Source organism: Gavialis gangeticus, unplaced genomic scaffold (assembly GCF_001723915.1).
Source record: "Gavialis gangeticus isolate Ggan-Ray unplaced genomic scaffold, GavGan_comp1, whole genome shotgun sequence".
NCBI lineage: Eukaryota > Metazoa > Chordata > Crocodylia > Gavialidae > Gavialis > Gavialis gangeticus.
This window is the reverse complement of record NW_017728996.1, coordinates 45,022,338-45,037,319: the sequence shown is the minus strand read 5'-3', so window position 1 is coordinate 45,037,319 and position 14,982 is coordinate 45,022,338. Positions and strand designations below refer to the sequence as shown.

Genomic DNA, 14,982 nt, shown 5'->3' with positions numbered 1-14,982 from the left:
TGGGGTCCCCCCATCATCCCCTCCCCCAGCCCCTGTACGGGTAGGCCATGTGCTTCAGCACCAGGGCGACTGGCCAACTACAGAGATGCTCTGGCAGCCAGAGCACCTCTGCAGAGGACACAGCCTCTGGTGCTGAAGCACACTGTGGAAGACCCTGCCCCACTTTAAAATTCCATTATTTTTAGACCCCTGGATATCCAGAGGTCTAATTTTCTCCCCAGACTTGCAGCACTGGGAACATTTTTTCGTCTCAAAGGGGTTTGAGACGGGGCAAGAGGCACGCGCACGCTCGTCTGGACGCGCCCAGTGTTATCAAAAAGAAACCTGCCCTTTCTTCTTTCATATTACATTTTAGGATTACAACATTCATAGATTAGTATCTAAATTTGATAACCATTTGACTGCTTCATGGGTAGCTGCATGGATTGATTTTACATTGCCATTAAATAATCTAATTGGGCAATAATTCACAATGTGTTCCACTGTCTGAAAAGTTGCACAATAATTACAACCAGGACTTGCTTTGGTTCTCCATTTATGGCGTAGGTGTCCACATTTTCCACAAAGTGTCTGGGTGTGATTTAGGGAGGACCAAATCTTTCTCCGTAGGTCAAATCCTGGCTGGGGAATTGTAGGGTCGCTGATGGTGTATTTCTGTGGCAGTTGGTGTTTGCCCAGGCACACCTTTTAGTTCCCATGCAGCTTCAAGGGGGAATAGGATGATCACTACGACGCAGGAACAAGCCCCTCAAGCTGTACAGGCTCTAACCTTGTTCTAGGTGCATTAAGCCATGCTCAGCAGCCTGCCTATCACTGCCGTTGAAGCTTTAGGCTGACACTTTGGGGTGGGTCCAAAGACAAAATATGTGCCTTGGTTGCCTCTGCTCTGTCCCATGTGTGATCTGGTTATCATATGTAGCAGATGGATTTGTAAAGTGTTGGAAGCAGGGCAGAGCTACATGTATCCAGAAGAAGATTGTGACAATTCAGGCAGCATTAGGGACTCCATTTTATGGTGTGCAGCAGGCATTAGCTTTTGGTATCCAAGCTACATCTGGCACAGTCCCAAACAAGCCAGCAAGCCTGGGAGACTCCACTACACGCTATTATCTCATTTGTCTGGTACTAACTTCCTATGTGGTTGCTTCTAGCTGCCAGCTGATTACACCATTTCTCTCTCTGGCTCTCTCAGTCTCATGTTTGGAAAATGCCCCGATTGCCTCACTGTACATCACCACAACTATGTTCCATGTTAGCACCTTGCACAAATGGCCTGCAAAATCCCTGCCTTGTCATTAATAATTTCTATCTGTATAGCAGTAACACCCAAATACCTGCCACTGGAGTTAAGCTCCAATGCTGCACAAACACATAGTAGCAGACAGTTACTGTCTCTAACATACAAACAAGGCAGACAGCAAACAGAAGAAAACAACGTGCTTTACTCCCATTTTACAGCTGCAGGTGAGTGCCATAGGGGATTTTCAGGAAATCTATTCACATCTTTTGGCACCTAAATACCTTTAAAAATGTGCCCAAAGAAAGTATGCGACTTGCCCAAGGTCACACAGGAAGTCTGGCAGAGTTGGGAATCAAACAGCTTTGCTCCACCTTAGGCTTCCCCTTGCTCCTTCTGTTCCCTGGCTGCAATTCTGCTGTCTAATGGTCAACATCAACATTTTATGGTTACACTGGTTCCAAATACTTTTCCACTGGATCCTTTCACTGAACTTATCCAGCAAGGAGAAAGCAAGAGATGGTGAAAAGTATATGAAGCTTTGATTGTGGATTTTTTCCTACTGTCTGATAAATGATGCAGAAGTGACAATTATAATGGCTACCTGGAAATAAGGCACAGTAAAGCTTGCAATATCCCTAATGGGAGAGACTTGCATCTCTGACACCACCAATGTTTGTTTTAATATTGCTTCTCTCCTTCAAGCCACAAAGAGAGGCAGCTGTTCATCAAGCAGCTACAAAAGCTCGACAGAGGGTAAGGACTTCAAGGCATGCACAGCAACATCTGCCCCCCTCAAAGGCTCAGAAAAACAGTGGTGCACATGTACCATCCAGTACAGCAAACCAAATTAACAGAACTACTGAGGAACAACTTTGAGGGGTCCATAGGAAGACCCAGTCCCTTCACCTTTGCTGCTGAAGGAAGGCTGATGAAACATGAGTTCTGAGTGTAAAGTGGGCATAGCAAAAAAATAACAGGATCTTACCCACTCCCAAATTTAAAGGAACACACATGCCATATAAGAAATCAAAGCAATACTTTGCTAGTAACACACCTGTGAAAATGTATAGGAAGCATAAGTAGTTTCTTCATATCTGAATGCAATAAATCACATTTTCTAACAGACATTTGAGAAGGGTGATCTTGTATGACACCTCATGGCCACAAGAGTGTATCCTTGCAGTTTGGCAAAAGGGCATCTCATCCTGCTGCAGTAAGGGTAATAATATCATAAATCTGTCAGAAAATATACTTTGATGCCAATTGCATTCTCTGCCCAGGTTCCGCTTGTTTCACACTGCTGAATACTTCTTTGCTGGTGATCAATGTAAAGCATTCTGCAATTAGGCATTATAGTTAGCTCACAGCAGACACATGGTGGGTGCATCTTCACACGCAATTAATGGGACATGATAAACTCTGGAGCAGTTTGCTCTGGGCTACACTGCTCCCGGATACAGCGTCTTCATGTGTACCTGGGATAGCAGCACTGAGCCAGGGCAGAGCAGCCACGGGCTGGCAGCAGGCTTAGGCAGTCCTGGGCTCCAGGTGGTGGCACTGGGTGGTGGAGGGGCTGGCTGGGGCACAAGAGTGCCAAAACTGTGGAGTCATGTGACTGACCCTGCCCCACCGAGCCCGCTACCAGCCTGAGGCTGTGCCTCCCTGGCTCACTGTGCTGCTGACCCAGGTCTATGGTAGGGATTACTAAACTAATCTCCTGTGCTGAGTTATGTTCACAAATACCATCTCCAGAAGCAATGTTGCAACTTTGTCCAATCAGCTTCTCTGATGCTGAAGTCCTACTTGCACCTGCTTCCAGGACTTGCTCAATTTCAGTGGGCACAGATTCCAGAGATTGGAAGAAGAGACAGCCTGAACATTTCCCTCTCATTTTCTTTCCAGTCCCCAGTCAAGGAGGATATACCCAACCAGACCCATTAGCCTATTCAGTAAGACTATCCCGTTTATTCCTAGCACGCACATGCTGCAGAGGAACCAGGCTCCTTCTGGACTGTAAACTCTGCCTTCTGACAACGGGCCAATTTTGGGCTGCTCCCTAAGTTCTTCATTTCTCTGCAGAGGTGTAAGTGACACCTCTCATGTCTCCATGATGTTCTCAATTCCTGCCTCTCTCAAAGAGAGAGAAAAGACCTTGAACTTAAGACAAAGCATTAGGGCAGTCTCCAAGTATACATTTTTCTCCCCACTCCAGGAGTCTTTCATGGGATAAGCAACATTTCCATTATTTTGATATACAGCCAGACAATATCTTTAGACAACTGACTGATGTCAATGCTTACTGAAGGCAGCATGCTTGGAGGACAGGTCAAAGGGGGTTGAATTCAGGAAGTCTGGTTTCTTTTCCTAGCTTAATCACAGACAATAGGCAAGTTGAATCATCTCCCTGTGCTTCACTTTTCCCTTCTGCCCTCTGTCCATCTTGTCAACTTCGAGCATTTCAGAGCATGGCCTGTGTTTTTGCAATATGGGTTAGTGCATGATCTCAGCTGGGCTGTTTAGAAACTGCCACATGCAATAAAGAGGGGTAAACTGAAAATATTTAATTTGATCTTCCTCAGGGTTCTGCATCAGTCTCCATGGTACCAGTTCCATAGCTACAGACCAATAAAAACTGTCAAAGGATACATGAGGAGCACCCTTGACTTCAGACCATAGAAACAGATCATGGTGCACATGCCTTGTATTTAGTGCTCTAGTTCCAGCAGTGGTATTAACAAATCTCCAAAGACATGATTGTGGTAAGTCTACATCTATTGCTCACAGAACGTTCTGTACATGGAGAGGGGACCAAGTTTTGGGACTGCAGGGCTAGTTAGATGATCGGTCCAGTACAGCTTGGCCCTCTGACTATGGTTGCATCATGAATGCTACACATGTAACATGTGTATCTACTCCACAAACAGCACCTTCTTCCTCAGCCAAGCTGTTCCCTGTTACTGAGGGGCCTATCTGCTCACGCTACTGACAAAGATACGTGTTCACAAGATCTCACTCTCTGCAGCAGTGCAGAGGCATTTCTGCTCTAAATAGTAGTGCTGTCAACAAAGTTCCCACTATAGAAGTGTTCCTGTTGGCACTATTCTGGCAGAGAAGCACACAGTAAAGTGGGGTTTTGAACAGTATAACACCACACCCAACCCTGGTGGCTAGCAGCTATATAGGGGAGAGTATAATCTGAAAACACCTGTTGCCTTCCCAAGGGCAGACTCAAGCAGTCAGAGCCCATACAGAATAGGTACTCTCCTCTAGCTACTCCCCCTGTTCCAACCAAAGGGTGCTTGCCCTGATGGGAACTCCAGAGAACAGTGCCTTCCCACCTACAGCCAATCACAGTTTTCTGGCTGGACGTATGCTGCCTCTTTCCACCCTGTGCTTTCTTTAGATTACCAGAAGGGGTTTTAAAACATGCTCCACTAAACTTACACAGAATATTTTGAATTCAGAATATTTCCTGTACCTTAAAATTTAGTATCTCTGCATTTCTATTGGAGCCACAAGAAACCCTAATTTCCCCCACTTTACAAATTACACTCTTCCCACAACACCCTTAAAGTCCTCATGCCATGACTGAAATCTTTTCAACTTCAAAGCAGTTCTCTTGGATGCTGTCCTACCATGTTCCTTATTAGCTAGTAAGTGCTAATGAGTGAAATGAAACCCTCCTTCTGGGCTAAGAACTATGGGACTTTTATAGCCTCAGGAGACCAAGTAAGGGAGGGTTCAACAAAGATCAGCCCAGCTTTGCCCAGCACTAGCTCTAGCCCACGTAGCTCCTTGGGGTAACAGAAGGCTTGGGGAGATGTAAATACCCTTAAAAATCAAAGATGAAAGTCAGAGCTTAAGATGAGGGAGTGGCTCATTTCGAAAGGAAACTTATAAGCTCATTTAGAGGAAAAACTTAGTTTAAAGTATTAGGAACTATATTTCCAGCCACATTCAATCCAACTACAGAATTGTGGGTACACAGACATATGCAGTACCACTTAATTACTACAAACCCCATGGGGATGCAGAAAGATTAATTCAGAGAGTGTGCTCACTGTAATAAGGTGACTCAATTTGCTGAATCATAATAAAAACAACCAGTTCCTACTGTTGAAATTGCTAGAAATCGGGGTTTGCAATAAACAGGATTTGTGGCAATGAGGTTGTACTGTATGTGACTAACAGGGGGCCTACTCCGTGCCAATCTCACTGTGGCCAGCCCACCTGTTTCTGGGCTAACCACCCACCTTCTTGCCCACCATGCCTTGTTGGTTATTAATTAATAGATGTTAATCAAGTGGGAGGCTGCCCATTTCTTGCCCCAATGCCAGGGGGTGCTATCTGAGGCTCCATTCCTCCCCTACTCTGCAGCCCAAGCCTCGCAGATGGCATCCAGATGTTATTCATATCACCAGCCCTAAACTGGGCCCCAGAATCCTACTAGTTGGACCCCGCCTGGGTTCCTCTCCTGAGGCAGCATATTCCACCTTTGTCCTGGGCAGCATAGCTCTCTGAACTGCTTCCCCTTCAGGTGTGGTTCTCCCCCCCGGGACCTTGGGCTACTGACCTCCAGGCCAGCCAGAACCCCAGGCACACAGCTCTTGGGTGTTCGTTGCGGTGCGCCCCGGCCCTTTGACCCTTCCGGTCCTGGCCCCAGCATGGACCATTTGGGGAAGTCCAGACAGGTGCAAGTCTATGGCCCCACTCTCTTTCTCTGGGTCCACCTTCCACACCCTCCATTAGGGGTAACCCACCCAGTTGTGGGGGCTAGGGTTTAAGGCACCCCAACCTGCCTTTCACCAGGGTGGTCACTAGCCTGGCATTTCCTGGGGGCTCCTGCACCACTGGGAGCACCCCACCAGGCTGCCCACTCCTGGCAGGGTGCAGTTCTAAGTCATGCCCAGGACCAGGAGCCTCCTGACCATCCCCCTACAGCTCTTCCCTTACCTCCCGGTGATACCAGCAGCCAGGCAGCATTGTTGCCTGGCTCCCAGCAGTGAAATGCCCTGCTTATATGGGCAGCCCTGAATCTAAAATGGCTGCCCTCATCAGGCACCTGCCGGCTGCTGTCTCAGGCTCTTAAAGTGGGAGGCACAAGCAATGCCCTGCCACAGTGACCGTATCTGGGCCCTGGGCTTTTTGCACCAGGAGCACTCATATCCTTCAGGGAGTGAGCACCTTCAGCTGGGTGCATTTTCAGGATGCAGCTCAGAATTTGCCCATTTTATGCAGCATGCTGTTACGATTAGCAAAGATAACTCTCATTAGGCCAGGAACTCAGGCAGTGATGCGTGAGCAAGCATGACACACTGAACAAGAGGTGCAGAAGGGGCAGGGGTCTCCACTGCTGGTGGAACTTATTTTGTCTCCTGTGCAGGTTCCATTCCTGCCTGGAGGATGGAGGATGGACAGTGGTGCTTTGTAAACCCCAATCTCTGTGCAGTCCCATAGGAGAAGGCAATGAGTAGAGCTGCATATCAGCAACAGGAACAGAGGTTAGGAAGTGATCAAATTGTTTATCAGCAAATAATAGAGCAGAGTAAATCACATAAAGGTACAGGTGACCAGAGAGAAAAGGAACTCATGACAAATAGTTTGGGACAGACAATGTGTTCATTGAAAGCCTAAGCTTGGAAAGGTAACAAGTACGGGACACTGGCCCAGGATGTGATCTGAAGCCTGTTGAAGTCAATGGGGAGGCTCCCTCACTGACTTCAACAGGCTCGTAGATCACGCCCCTGGGACAGGGGTCACTTTGCATGAGGAAGGGAAATTAAAGGGGAAAAGAAATGAAATAGATCTTGGTTTAAATAACATTTTGTATAGTGAGGAGGCAGATCTGAAAATGGAGATGCTGTAACTACTGAGTGGGGTTTGAAGGCAAGGTGAGGAGGGTGGGGATTACAGGAATTTAGCAAAAAATGTTAGCTTTTAACACATAAGAAAACATAGAGGTAGAGGAGAGACGCTGGAAAAGACAGACATTGATAATCTTGAGGTGGCCAAAGGAAGTAGGCAACTGTCAATCCTCTGGATCATGGTATATGTATAAGAGGTCTAGTCAGGTACACTTGTACACAGTCCTGTGGCCATCACACCAAGATCTTCATCACATACACCCAGGCAGTGTATGGAGGAGTGAAACCTACCTGAGATCTACCATGCCCCCTTTAGGTCATTGTGACAGAATCCAAAGGCAAGACCAAGCCCAGACGTTCAGTGTTTCAATAGTTGTAATTTCTGCCACAGAGCAACAGATAAGGACTGCTGCTGACTGCCAAATGCTCAGCAAGGGTGTGTTTCTGTCAGGGTGATGTCCCTTAGTCTTTCTCCAACCAAGGAGTACCCACTAGGCAGTGGGGGCTAGGGTTTTGAGGTGTCCTATAATCGCCTTACTCTGGAGGTTGCAACATTGTGGCATTTTTAGGGGAACTACCCCACCATAAGTAGCCTCATCATAGTAAGAAGGTAAAACCAAGGAATCCGAATGGACAGTGTCTGATCCTGAACAGGTCAGATACAACTGTAGAAACGAGCCTTCTACAAACCCTGAGTTAACTGGCTAGTAATGCCCATATTGATGGAGGCACAGCATACCCAACAATGAAAATGGTGATGGGTAGATTCTGTTACATATGGGGGAGATTATTCTGCCAGGGGAGAGCAGCACTCACATAGACCAAAAAAAAAAAGGTCTGAGCATGGTGTATTCAGTGAGCTGGAATATGCCTCAGAGCAAGAAGCAGGAAACAATGAGGCAGGAGCCAAGAATTCTATTGCCAACTATTCTGCATTCTCTCTGTCATAGTTCACCTTGTGTAAAATGCCATAAAATAATAATCATACAGGGGAATCATGAGACAGTCAATTAGTATTAGTAAGGTGCTTTAATATCTCCAAATGTGGTACATCTGGGAGAGCCATGCCTCTCAGTTAGACCAGCTTAGTCCTGGCACTACAAGGGAACATACTTTAAAAGTTTCTTTAATTTTGAACAAATCTACTGCTTTTGAGAGAGATTCCCTGTACTAAAATGGGAGGAATATTGCTGGGACTAGGAATCTTTCTCAAAACAGGTCAGCATATTTACATGGAAGGAGAAGGTTTAAATCACCTGTTTATCCCACAGAATTTTATGCAGCAATACCGTTGCTTCCGAAGACTGAACCTAAGGGTGGGTGGGGTGAGTGGGTGGAATCTGTAAGAAAAACTGTTCCACAGGATCCTAGCATTTAAGCAGTATTTTCTTGATGGAAGCAGCCCAAGGAGTTTTTCTTTGAAAGATTTTTATAGCCAGTCAATTGCTTCCAGTGAAAGGGGGAGAGACAGTCAGAAGAGAAACAAGGATGGAGAGAGAAAGAGAGAGAGAATAACAAATGTCCAAAAAATAAAAGGCTAAAGGATGTTTCAACAGGGTTTTTTTATGGTATTTCCTCCCTGGATTTATTCAGTCCCAGTTCCTGCCCTCTTTACTTCCCTTTCTTCCTTCTCTTTATTTTTCCTTTGTTCAGTTTACTCTGCCACAAGATTTATTCCCATGTTCCATCTTTCTCCCTCCTTCAGCTTCAGATAGAGTTCCTAAAACAAAATGGATCCTAACGCATATGATCTGTGCATGTCCATCACTGAGATTTAGGAGTCCTTACTGTAATAAGTCGAACACACTGCACTGAATAGTGCCAAGCAGGCACATTCCTTTGGATGTGGAAGGGAATCCTATTCCAGTTATAAACCTAAATTCTGGTTTACTACAGGACTTTAGACAAGGACAGGACTGAAACATTCTTGATTATAAAATAAAAGAACAAGAAGCTACTTAGTTGATTTGGGAATAAACACTTGGGAGACTCAGGAAAAGCTTCACCGTTTATTGTAGAGCAGTTCTTTAGCTGCTCTCAGTCTGGTGTGTCAATGCAATAGCTTAGTTAACTACAGACTATTTAACCCAGTACTCTTCACCTTGCCTCTCGTCACAAACAATCCTTAAATATCAAAGAAGTGATAGAAACAACCAGGATTCTGGATTTGTGCCCTTCTCAATATGCACTCTTTTACAAGTGGAACGTTTTCCAGTACTCATTATTCCTTAGAGAATTAGTATAACACTGTATTACCTTTGAGTACTATGCTGATTTTCCCTTATAATCACGTAATGATATTCAAGCATAGCATCTTTATGGATTGGTAGTACAGAGGGCAAAGGCCAATTTCTGTACTTACTCTGATATAAATGTGGACTAAATCCATTGCCTTCATACTTCAGAAGTGGAACTTTAGGTAGATTTAATTCCTTTCTCCAGTCCATTGTATCAGAGCACAGATATTGGCCCCAGAGACCAGAGTTGATTGCTTTGTTTAAATCAAAACTTTCCTAGTGAAGCAAGCTGCAAAGAACAAGCATGATTATAACTCATAGAATTGTACCTGGCCAGACATTTTCCAGACTCTTTTTCCAAAAATGGCAGAGAACAGATCAAATTCTGCTCTCTTTCAAACTTGGATCTAACCAGACTTTGATCCAATGCATCATTAGTATAATCCCACCAACCACAGTCTGCTCAGGCTTTTGGAAAACCAGGCCCATGATTCACATGCCTAACCATAGATTCAGAAGCCTAACTCTAGACAAATAGTTTTGAAATTTTTGGTCTCAGTTTTCCTATGGGCCTGATTAATCTAGTTATGATCAGTGAACCACCCTCTCCAACTTGAAGGTAAAGCTGCAAAACAACTCTCAGGATATAGTGTTCTTCTTTGTACCTCTTTAATACAGAACAGTTCTCTCCATAAGCCAGACTGCCCATCCTTCAGAAAGTCTGGAGAAAGGATGACAATTCCCCTGACTCCTGTGACAATTTTCCGCTGGGTTTACAATACCTACTAATTTCCTGGGCATTTCAGAATTACACATCTGACCTTCCTGTGAGGAGCTCATGATATGCAAATGAGCATGCTGCACATTAGGGAACAGACAAATGCCCAGGCTTCCAGCAATGACTGTGGACAATTTTATGCACAATGTATTTCTATACTTGAGTGATGGGCCCAGAAGCACTGTTCTGTATATTTTCCTCTTTATAAAACCACCTTATTTCCAACTGAGCCTCCTGCCAACTACTCAGATCATTCTTTATGTGACTGATAAAGATGTCTGATAACATGACACCTACGTGCTAGAATATTCATCATTAATTATATCCGTCTTTTTAAAAGCCCCACCCAGAATACAGCATACGATTTTAAGTTTATGGGTGCTTGCAGACATTAAAAAAAATGCTTTACCAGACGCAGCAGCACTTTACTTCAACCCAGCTCTGCAGTGTCTGTAAAGATTGGGTGCTTCAGCAGGGTTTTCTGGCACTTTTACTAAAGCTGATTTATTCAGCTATTAGATAAAAGTGCCAAAAAAGCCCCACTAAAGTGCTTGATTTTTACAGATTTCAGGTGAGCCAGGTTGAAATAACGCACTACCTATTCCGGGCGTGTGTGGGGCTCAGTGCAGGAATGCATTGAGTTTAGTTAAAGCACTGTTTGTTTGGGTTTTTTTATGTTGCAAGCATTCTAAGGTAATTGCCCTGAGCAGAGTAAAAGCAAAGTCAGTAAGAAATGAAAACAGATCAGCACTGAAGCTCTTTATACCTGCTCTGCACCTCTGGTAAGGTAATGGAATAACAGGTCTCCTGTCAGCAGCACCACATTTTCAGATCATTGCAGACTAACTTATTTTTAACCTGAGTTAACTTAGCTAGAGACAATAGATCATTAGTCCTGTCATATGACAGGGACTTAACTTTTGCAACCTTAACCCAGGTTAGGTCAATGGGGCCACAAAATAGTTTCACTTTGTAGTCAGTGTTCCCATTCATCACTTCGTTACAATAACTCTCCATCTCTTGCTGGCAAAAGAATTCTTGGGTCCATGTAAGAGTGTCGGAAACTCTCAGTGATACAGCCACAGGGATTTGTATGTCAAATGTCACATACTTTGTTCTTAATCCGCTTTGCATTTATTTGTGGATTACCAAGGCTCCTAGATAGCCACAGACTAAAAGTACATCCAGCCAGGGTATTGCTGGACTTTCTCTCTGGTGGTGCTGGGGTGAGTACTTTGATCACTGCAAAGCAAGACAGGATTGGAGCCTCAGCTGGTATTAGTTTACATAATCCAAGGTCTTCAATGAAGCTACCCTGTTCTACACCAGTTGAGGACTTGGGTCTATTCTGCAAGACACGGACTACCTTCAGTTGGCATTTAGGATGCTGAACATCTTGCAGACCAGGTCTCTCTACGTTTTAAGGCCTAAGGTCACAAAATAGTCCCAGGCTGGCTACTTCATCATTAAGTGCCCATAATATCCATATTACAAAAGGAATGACAAGAACCCAGTGATGGCTGGGAACTCCACTTCAGAGTCTGCTTCCTTGCTATCCAAGTTTAAAATATTGTGCATTCCTTCCTGGTCCCTCATCACGCTCCTTTCCCTGCAGCTGGTGATTACAAGACCCAAAAGGCTATGAGTCAAACCATTAACAAAAGAACTGCTTTTATTCATTATTTATATATCTCCAGGGTTTCAATGCTACTCAGAGTTAGCCTACATCACCTATAAATCATTTAGCATGTTATAGCTCAGTGCAGTTGCATACAGCTCAGAGTATAGATCTCTCATATAACAGTTTTCACTTCAACTCTTTTGTGCACCCCCTGCCCAGGCTTCATGTTCTTTGCCCAGCATCACAACTTTTTTGGCACTGGCTCAATTCTTTTCATTTTAAAAATTAATTTAATGCTTGTGGAAGGTGCCAGATTGACAGCTCAGGAAACTAAAGCTCAGTGTTTACCCTTGGAGCAGGTGCAGCCTGGGCAATGGGATCGCTCAGCTGCATTACACTAAGCTGCTGATGTGTTTCAGGACAATTTTTGAGGGGTGATATCTCAGGGTCAGGAGATGTTTTTCTTAAAATGCTTATTTGCTTCTTGGCTTTGGGGCTGAGACTACTGGTACAGAGACAAGAGATGCTGAGATATTTCCACCCATGCACTGACCTACTGGGCAATTATTTCATAAATTTCATAGACATTAGGGCTGGAAGGGACCTCGGAAGATCATCGAGTCCAGCCCCCTGCCCGAGGGATAGGAAGTCAGCTGGGGCATAAGATCGCAGTGAGATAAGCATCCAGTTTGCTCTTGAAGCTGTTCAATGTAGGTGCTTGAACCACCTCTGATGGCAGGCCATTCCAGACCTTGGGGGCTCAGACAGTAAAGAAATTCTTCCTTATGTCCAGCCTGAAATGGTCTTGTAGTAGTAAAGCATGTCATCACTGTGCCTTTCCTTCAGGTTGCGCGAGGTAGGGGTAATGACATTTTTCCCCATGTAAAATACCTGAGGACTTATGGATAAAAATACTACAGGGAAAGTTAGTTTTGCTATTACAAGTTATCTGGGGACCATAACTGTACCTTGGAACATCGACTGAAACCACTGGAAAACAGACAACCAAATTGTCACAATATGCTAACAACTTTTTGACCACTATGGTATAAAGTTTATTACAGGGAATGCCATTGGCTGACACTTGCCTTTCAGAAGTGCCATAAGGAATGACAGTTCAAAATATGCTCAATAATTACAGACATCATCAGAACAGCTAAAATCCTGATGTGAATTTTGCTGCCTACACCCATTTTCACAGCTGAGTACTTCAGAGAATTATCAAGATTATGGTCTGTCTCTCTTTAAACATGTCAGAAATGTTTGGGTTTTTTTATAACAGATCTACTATAGTTATTCAGAGTGACCAATCATTCTAGGTTTTTTTCAGCTGTCTCTCCATCTTTTTCATGATTTGCTTCCATAGCTATTCTTAAACTATTGCCTTCCTCATGATTACACAAGAAACAGGCTGGTAAATATAGTGTATGAAGTAATCAGTTATAGCAATTATGCTTTTAATGTAACTTGGCATCTCTTAACTCTACAAGTTTGCAGTAGAATTCTGCAACTGGTAATTCTGAACTCATTTTACTTGTATTGTGGGCATGCACAGTAAAACTGAATCATCCACAAGCAGGATGAACAAGAAAGAAGACACAATATTTCAGTTTAGGAATCTTTTAATGGTTCAGGGTATAAGTACATGAACAAGGAGTAAGATCCTGTGAGGTAGGTTAGGGTGAAATCAGTCTATCAGGTGCATGCATGCTCTTAATCCACAGCAAATGTGAGGTAGATTACTCAATCAACCAGATGAAATTCAATAAGGACAAATTCAAATTCCTGCACTTGGGATGGAATAACTACATGCTCAAATACAGACTGGGGAAGGACTGTCTAGGCTGCAGTACTACAGAGAAAGACCTGAGGGTTGCAGTGGACCAGAAACTGAATATGAGCCAAAAGCATTCTCTTGTTGCAAAAAAGGCAACAGTGTATTGAGTTGTATTAACAGGAGTGTTGCTCACAAATCAATGGAAGTGATTCTTCTGCTCTATTCAGCACTGGTGAGGCCTCACCAGGAGTTTAGTTTGGGGCCTCACACTTCAAATGATGTGGACAGATCGGAAACAGTACAGTAGAGGGCAACAAAAATTAAGGGCCTAGGAGACAAGTCTAATGAGGAAAGACTGAAAGAACTAGGGTTGTTTAGTCTGGAGAAGATGACTGGGAGCATTTGGTAACAGTCTTCAAATACCTGAAGGACAGTTATACAAAGGACAGAGATGGACTCCTCTTGGTGGTCATAGGGGACAGGACTAGGGGTAATGGCCTCAAGCTGCAACTGAGGAAATTTAGGTTGGAGATTAGGAAGAACTTTTTGACTATGAGGGTGGTCAAGTATTGGAACAGGCTACCAAGGGACATAGTAGAATTTCCAGCCCTGGAAATTTTCGAAAGCAGGTTGAACAGACACTTGGTCAGGATGGTTTAGTCAGGAATGATCCTGCCTTGAACTGGGAGCTGAACTAGATGTCCTTGCAAGGTCCCTTCTATTCCTACTTTCCCATGATCCTATGCTCCTTCACTATATGCTAAAAGCATGAACATTTAGTGCAGAGTACTTGACACACTATAAAGCTCACACTCTTACAATAAAGTTCACAATAACTTCAACTTGCTCCTCTGCCCCTGCCTTCAGTTCCTCCCTGTGTGAAAGGGAATCATACTTGCCTACCTAGTTGGGTTAATGAATGACTAGATGATTAGAAATTGCTTTGAGTCCCAGCTTGGACTGTGGCTTTAATGTAGACATCATACAAATACTTATTACACACAACTGCTTCTCCAAAAAGTTTATCCTTTAAACGCATGACAGATGAAAAGTAGGATAAAGAAAGAATTAACATCCACATTGAATAATGGGGAACTGAGAAACAGAGATGGGTATACACAGACATAATCTTTGGAGCAGGATCAGCTGTCCCAGGATGTGTCCTGGCACAGCTGATCTGCTTCACAAATGCTGCTCAGGGCCTCTCTGTCCTGAAGGGTCAGGCCCCTGCCACTCCCGGGGCTTCAGAAGCCCGATAGAATTTTTATGGCAGCACAAGGACAACATCTGTTTGCACTCTAAGGCCGCGTCCACACAAGGTGTGGATATTTGGTTCCCCAAGGACAACTAGCAGTGGTGCACCTTGCGCTGCTGCTAATTGTTCCCAGGGAACGCCTGTGCCACAGACCCTCTAGCATGCTGCAAGTTACCCCAGGTGGGGTAGAGGAAGCTGGGGCCAGCACTG

The 14,982-nt window shown here is 44.3% G+C and overlaps 1 long non-coding RNA gene across 1 annotated transcript in view; it reads right to left on the bottom strand.

Annotated features, from left to right (window-relative positions):
* LOC109288376 overlaps positions 1-5,529 on the bottom strand; it is a 9,105-nt gene extending 3,576 nt beyond the window's left edge. Inside the window, exon 1 of the long non-coding RNA XR_002095125.1 lies at positions 5,426-5,529. This is a non-coding gene — a long non-coding RNA (uncharacterized LOC109288376). The remainder of the gene's footprint in view (positions 1-5,425) is intronic.
* Between the last annotated feature and the right edge of the window lie 9,453 nt (positions 5,530-14,982).